We start from the raw sequence: 6,936 nt of genomic DNA on the forward strand, positions 1-6,936 counted from the left end.
CTGAGTTGGAGAATCCTTGTTCCCAGTGACAGGTGTTGCCCTCCAATGCTGCTGTCAGGCTATGTTGGCCATCACTCAAGTGAGTGCACCTAAAAAGAAAACAGAGTGTTCAATATTTCCCCATTCATATCTCAAAGTCTTCACAAACCGATGCATAATATTCGCTGTAAACTGCTGGTGTCTCAGTCTCTTGAAGACAAACTGACATCCGATGGCAGGCAGAAGTATATTTTAGTGCTGTTGTTGTCCGTCGAAGACTCATAAGCACAATGATGGGTTTCTGATAGTGATGAGTGAAATTATATTTGGTATGAAGTTTGTTTAACACAATTTCACTTTTGATATAAGAACTACCTGGGCAGTGTGTCTGCATAAAATTCTGTCACTGAATATTAAAAACAGCTTAGGAGCAGCCTGTGAATATGGTTTGAATGTATCCTTTATTAACTACATGCATTTATAAAGCTTCTTTCCCTGCATGAGCCCCTCCAATCAAACTTTTACTCAATGCACAGTGTCGACTGCCCTGGTCCAATTTACTGGTGACATTTATCTGAGACGAGGACTATTCTACCTCCACTCAAAATGGCTTTGCTGTCTTCCACACTTATACACACTATCTTTCTGGATGGCTCTGGAAATCTATCCCCAGTGCCTTCGCCTCGCTTCCTCTCTTTCCTCCTTGAAGGCCGGTCTCAACACCTTTCTCTTTGACAGTGCCTTCAGCTCCCCTCTCGACTCTCTACACCCTCCTCGCTCTCTCCCTTCCCTCCCCTCACCCTGACCATTTCCCCCTGCTCGGGTCCTGACCCAACTGGACAGCGCCTTGGGACGTCCTTCCGACGTGAAAGGCGCTCTATAAATGGAATCTTGTTTTTGTTGTTGTTATTTCTCTCATCTCTCTGCTCCACCTTCAAAATTCAGAACCATCCTATAACTATAACGAGAAACTTCACGCTTATCTATTCTAGCGTTACTTTTTGGACGTTTCAAGTTGCTTCTTCTACTGTCCACAAACATATACATGTGGTGCTCATCAGTTCCCACTGAACAACATAAATTACAGACACAGGTTCATCTCCACAAGTTCATGACACACAACTGCCTTTGTCAGCTCCAACTTTGAACCCATATCCTGCTCTTATGACCGATAGATTGTCAGCCATCAAGCAGTGCAAGATCTGACAGTTTCTTCACATCAATGTTCATCATAGAGTTAATGATATTGTACAGTTGCTTTTACTTGTGGATATAACAGGTCTGGACTCTGCATCACAGAAATGGTTTCTGTACAACCAGGCCTGGTTTCTGCATAATAGACCTGGTTTCTGCATAACAGACTGGTATCTGTATAACAGTTCTGGTCTCTGTATAACAGTCCTATTTTCTGTAAAACAGGCCTCCTTTCTGTATGATAGGCCTGATTTTTTTATATAGGCCCGGTCTCTGTATAACAGACCAGTACTATGTACAAAAAGCCTGGGCTCTCTAATAGGAGCCTGTTTTTTATATAGCAGGCACCGTTTCTGTATTGGGTTCCACGTCCCTGTATAACAGGGCTGGTTTATACGCGACAGTTTGGTTCTCTGTATAGCATATCTAGTCTCAGTAAAATCAACCTGTTGTCCACAAAGTGAGCCTGGTCTCTGTATGGCAGTCCTGGTCTCTGAATAACAAGCATGGTCTATGTATAACAGCCCTGTTCAAGCTCTAATAATAATAATCTTCCTTGCATTTGATATAGTGCATTATCATACCTTCAATACACGACCAAGTGCGTCACAAAATATATTGTAAAATTGTGTAGGAATATACTGTAGCTGTTTGGAAAATTGTGGTAAATGCAACAACAACCATTAAAAAAAATACATTTATAGAACGCCTTTCCGTCGGGAAGATGTCGAAAAAAGCTGCACAGTCAGGTCTCGTCATAACATAACAAAATACAAATATCTGAGTGACTGGTTTGTAAATGCATTTTCTGTTGTTGTTTGTTTCCGTGGCAGAGATAGTGTCAGAATGAATAACATGTTTGTTCAGTGATGCTGAATAAAACCACTCAGGATAAGAGTCAAATCTTCCCTTGAGATTAGTCATTGTTCTCATAAAGAGTTTCCAGAAAGCTGCCGTCTCAATCTGCTGCTTGAATCCAATGCCTGTGGAGGTGACACACAACAGTGTGTCAAAAAGAAAATATGGAATATTTAACTATTTATGAGGTGGAAGCAATTTGCTATCCCATTCTTGCAGTCGTCGGCGTTCCTGGTAGGATAACAAAAAATGATTTTTTTCCATAAATATTTGTGCATGTTGATTAGAAAGTTATTCATTGCTTGACAACAATTTTCCCTGATTCGGTTCGTAATATCCTATACTCAGAGTAAGTGTTTGGTGCTCTCCAATATCGTGTCAAAAACTTTGAGCTGAAAGACGAGCTTAACGTGAATTGGGGGAGAGCGACAGTGTTAGAACCAAACTAGTTTGTAAAACTGTGTACCTGTTAGCGTAGTGGAAAGCTTGCACTTTGCCTCGAATTCAGAGGTTTATGGGTTCAAGCCCTCCTTGGGACTTGGAATCAAATTGTCTGAATTACAGCTCCAAAGCATTGGATGCATTGGGTGTGTTTCATTGTCGGATATGCGGTCCTGCGGATAAAACTTTCAACCGAAATCCCAGCTGCCTGCTGAGAACCAAGTTAAAGATCTGATGGCACCACAATATTTGAAAAGAGAAAGCAGTTTCTCCCTGTGTACTCACTGCCATGGTTAGTGTATGATATTGCGGTTACGTTCCCAAAATACACAAACAATCGTCTTTACGATGTGAGCCTTGACGCATATTGGAACACCCCAAAGAAGTGATAAATCGCGTTAACAAATCCAAATATTATCATCAAAGGGAAGGAATTTTATTCCGGTGTCCAAGACAACAATCTCCCAGATGCAAATTGACATTCACTTGTCGGAAATGGTTGTATGCCTATCCTATCTGTTTAAAAATAATCATCCGCCACACGACAAAGGTTCAAAATGCCAGATGTTAGATTTGTATAACAATTTGTGTGAATCATAAATTTTATTAATTCCTCAGCAACACCACCCTCAATATTTGGGTTCAAAACAACACCAGCATCTATCAGGGCAAATGTTTGACAAGACAAATTTGTGGCGTGCAACTTGATAAATTTAGCACCAATCTGACAGTCATTAATCTTTACTTTCCTTGCAGTTAACCTATTGGCGATTCTGATCCTTTCCCGTGGAAACTGCGGTCTCTCAAAAGGCGTCACTCTCTACTTGGTATCCATGGCTGCGGCAGATCTTATGGTGATTATCACTGATGTAATATTCAATCGCATTAATATTTTTTATTTCCCTATTAGTTTCTTGTTCTACACTCCCGTGTGTAGCCTCAGAATTGTTTTGATGGCTACGGCCACAAAATGTTCTGCCTGGTTTACAGTCGTTTTCACCTTCGATCGTTTTGTGGCTATTTGTTGTCAGAAGATGAAAGTTACGTATTGTTCTGTGAAAAATGCAAATATGGTGATAACAATAGTGATTGTGTTAAGCTGTGTCCAATGTATTCCCTGGTACTTTGCTCTTACTCCTGATGTGATAATTAACAATGTGCCATTTTATTGCACTGCAAAACCCAGCTATTTTACTTTGCCAATATGGAGAGCTTTTACGTGGTTTCACCGAGTTTTTACTCCTCTAGTTGTTTTTCTTTTGATTTTCCTTTTCAATGCTCTGACCATCAGACACATTTTATCAGCCAGCCGGGTCCGCAGGAGAATCAGGGTCAGTAAAATTGGAGAGAAACAGAATGATGCAGAAATAGAAAATCGAAGAAAATCCATTGTCTTACTCGTCACTATATCGGCAAGTTTTCTACTATTATGGATGACGACTATTATCTGTTCATTGAAATGGCCAATTATAAACTTTAATTATGGAAACCGCATATATAGCTCCCAATTTATCTTCCAACAAATAGGTATTATGCTTCAGGTTTCCAGTTCATGTACCAACACCTTTATCTATGCTGTGACACAGAGTAAGTTTAGGGAGGACCTAAAGAATATGGTTAAGTATCCCTTTACTGCTGTTCGATGTAAATAAAAAAATTAATATTGATAATAAAGAATAGAAGTTCAGCCGGAAATGCATTGCTTGGTTTTGATCTCCATTTCTCATTTTTCGTGTATACAATACGCTCACAGCAGCTCAAAATGGGTCACGGAAAGTGCATTATGTATCCATTCGAAGTGAGCAGCATTAACCGTTGCAAGGAATATGATAACAATAATCCTTCCGCTTGATGTAGCGCCATGTTACGTCTTCGAGTCGTTTCAAAGAGCTTCCCACAATATGCTGCAAATTGTACCGATTGCATATTTTTTGGTGACCTGGTTTGAGTAATCTAAATCGTCCTGTAGCCTTATGGTGAGAGCAGTCACCATAAGGCTACAGGACTCTGGCATGGCGCAATGTTGGGCAAGTTTCCTTACTCAACCCGCCTCTGTGTACACAGCAATAAGTAGGAATCCAGCTGTTAGTCGCTTGGCGGATCACTTTACCGGGATAAAAACATTCTCTTTCAAAAAGATTAATTAAGTCACTCGATCCACGGTTGTTTGTCAGACATTGCTGTGTACAATGGGCTGCCGCGTTTCACATAAAATATATAGTCAATTCACTTGACGGAATACTCTGAAGATTCAGAGATCTATGTGCCCCAATGAGTGTCTGTGGCTCTAATTCCTAATGTCAGTGTGTGTGTGAAAGAGAGGTTGAGGGACTGCGCACATGTGTGTGTGAGAGAGACAGTCACAGTGAGCGATGACCACGGTACCTATCTGTGTTTGTAAGTGTGAGTGTGTTTGTCACCATAAGTGTCTGTGCACGGGAGACAGTTTTGTGTGTCTGTGTATGTTTGTGTGTAAGTGAGAGAGCAGCAGACAAAGACTGAGTGCTTGATAGTTTAAGAGACAAATGCAAAGTGCGGGACACTGAGAGGCTTATGTGTGGGGAGAGACGTTGTGTGTATGTGTGTGTGTATGTCCCAATAAGTGCCTGAGGATTGGAGACAGTGCGTGTGTTTCTGTTTGTTTGTGTGTCTTTGTGTGTATGTGTATGTGTATGTGCGTGAGTGTGTGTGCGAGTGTGGTGTGTGCGCGATTGTATGAATGAGAGCCAGAAGAGATTGTATGCGTTTGTGAGAAGGAAAGAGATCGCGTGTGTTTGATAGAAAGAGAGAAACTGTGTGTGAGAGAATGAGAGACACTGTGTGTGTGAGACAGAGAGAGACTGTCTATGTGTCAGATAGAGAGAGACTGTGTGTTTGTGTGTGTGTGAGTGAGAGAGAGAGACACTGTGTGTGTGTGTGTGTGTGTGTCAGACAGGAAGAGACTGTTAGTGTGTCAGATAGAAAGAGACAGTGTATGTGTGTGTGTGAGAGACAGAGGGAGACTGTGTGTGTGTGTGTGTGTGTGAGACAGAAAGGGACTGCGAGTGTGTGTGTGTGAGACTGAGAGAGACGGTGTGTGTGTGTGTGAGAGAGAGACAGAGAGAGACTGTGTGTGTGTGTGTGTGTGTGAGAGAGAAAGAGACGGTGTGTGTGTCAGATAGAGAGACACTGTGTGTGTGTGTGTGTGAGAGAGAGAGACAGAGTGAGATTGTGTGTGTGTGAGAGAGAGACAGAAAGGACTGCGTGTGTGTGAGAGACAGAGAGAGACTGTGCGTGTGTGAGACAGACAGAGATAACGTGTGTGTGTGTATGAAAGAGAGAGACAGAAAGAGACTGGGTGTGTGTGTGAGTGTGTGAGTTGCCCCTGAATCCATCCTCCTCTAACACGAGCACAAACACTACAGATCAACATCAGAGAGTCAGGACGTGCCCCTCATTCCCAGCTCAGTCAGTGAGAGAGACAGTCACAGAGACACAGACTGTGTGGACATGTCTTTCTCTCTGACTACAGCTCCCAGGATGCCGAGCGCGGCCCGACCCCGTCATCAGAGGGCTCTAAGCCGTGAGGCATGACGGGATCTGTAGTTTCCGGGCTCTGTGTCGCAGGCAGTGGCTGTTATACGAAAGTCACAGAGAGAGAGAGAGAGAGAGAGAAAGACAGAGCGAGTTAGGGAGAGAGAGACCTGTGACTGACCTGCAGCCGACATCTACCCTCTCTCACTCCTTCCCCCCTTCTATTTCTCTCTCTTTCTCTCTCTCTCATACATTCACCCTCTCTCTTCCTCTCACACTCACCCTCTCTGTCTCACTCACTTTTACTATTTCTTTGTCTCTCTCACAAACTCACCCACTCTCCTGCTCTCTCTCTCTCTCTCTCTCTCGCTCACTCACTCTCTTTCCCTCTCTCTGCCGCTGTGTGTGTGTGTGTGTGTGTTACAGTGAAACAGGCTGTAAGGTACAGCTTGACTCTGGTGGCCGTCATTTTCTACGGCACAGCTTCTCGCTGTGTGTCAGACTCTCTCCTCTCCCCCACGTTTACGTGACGATAATAATAGTAATAATAATAATAATCCTTGCATTTGATGTAGCGCTTTTCAAGTCTTCTAGACGTCTCAAAGCGATTCACAGAATATACTGTAAAGTGAATTGACTGTATATTTGTGTGCGAACGCGGCAGCCAATTGCGCACAGCAATGTCACAGAAACAGTCGTAGATTGAAAATGACCAATTTATTATTGTTTTGTTTTGGAGGGATGATTACGCCAGCAAGCCTCACTCCCTCGCTCACCCTCAAGTAACTTCACCGAGATGCTACGCTCCTATCTACCGCCCTCAAGGGACGTCAGAATGTCTCCTCTCCTTCACTGACAGGGACAAGCCAACTCTCTCCCTGGTAACTAGCGATTGATAGGAAAGAGAAAGGTCTGATCACTGACTCCATGATGACATGTGATTGACAGGAG

Source organism: Callorhinchus milii, unplaced genomic scaffold (genome assembly GCF_018977255.1).
Source record: "Callorhinchus milii isolate IMCB2004 unplaced genomic scaffold, IMCB_Cmil_1.0 Scaffold64, whole genome shotgun sequence".
Taxonomy (NCBI): domain Eukaryota; kingdom Metazoa; phylum Chordata; class Chondrichthyes; order Chimaeriformes; family Callorhinchidae; genus Callorhinchus; species Callorhinchus milii.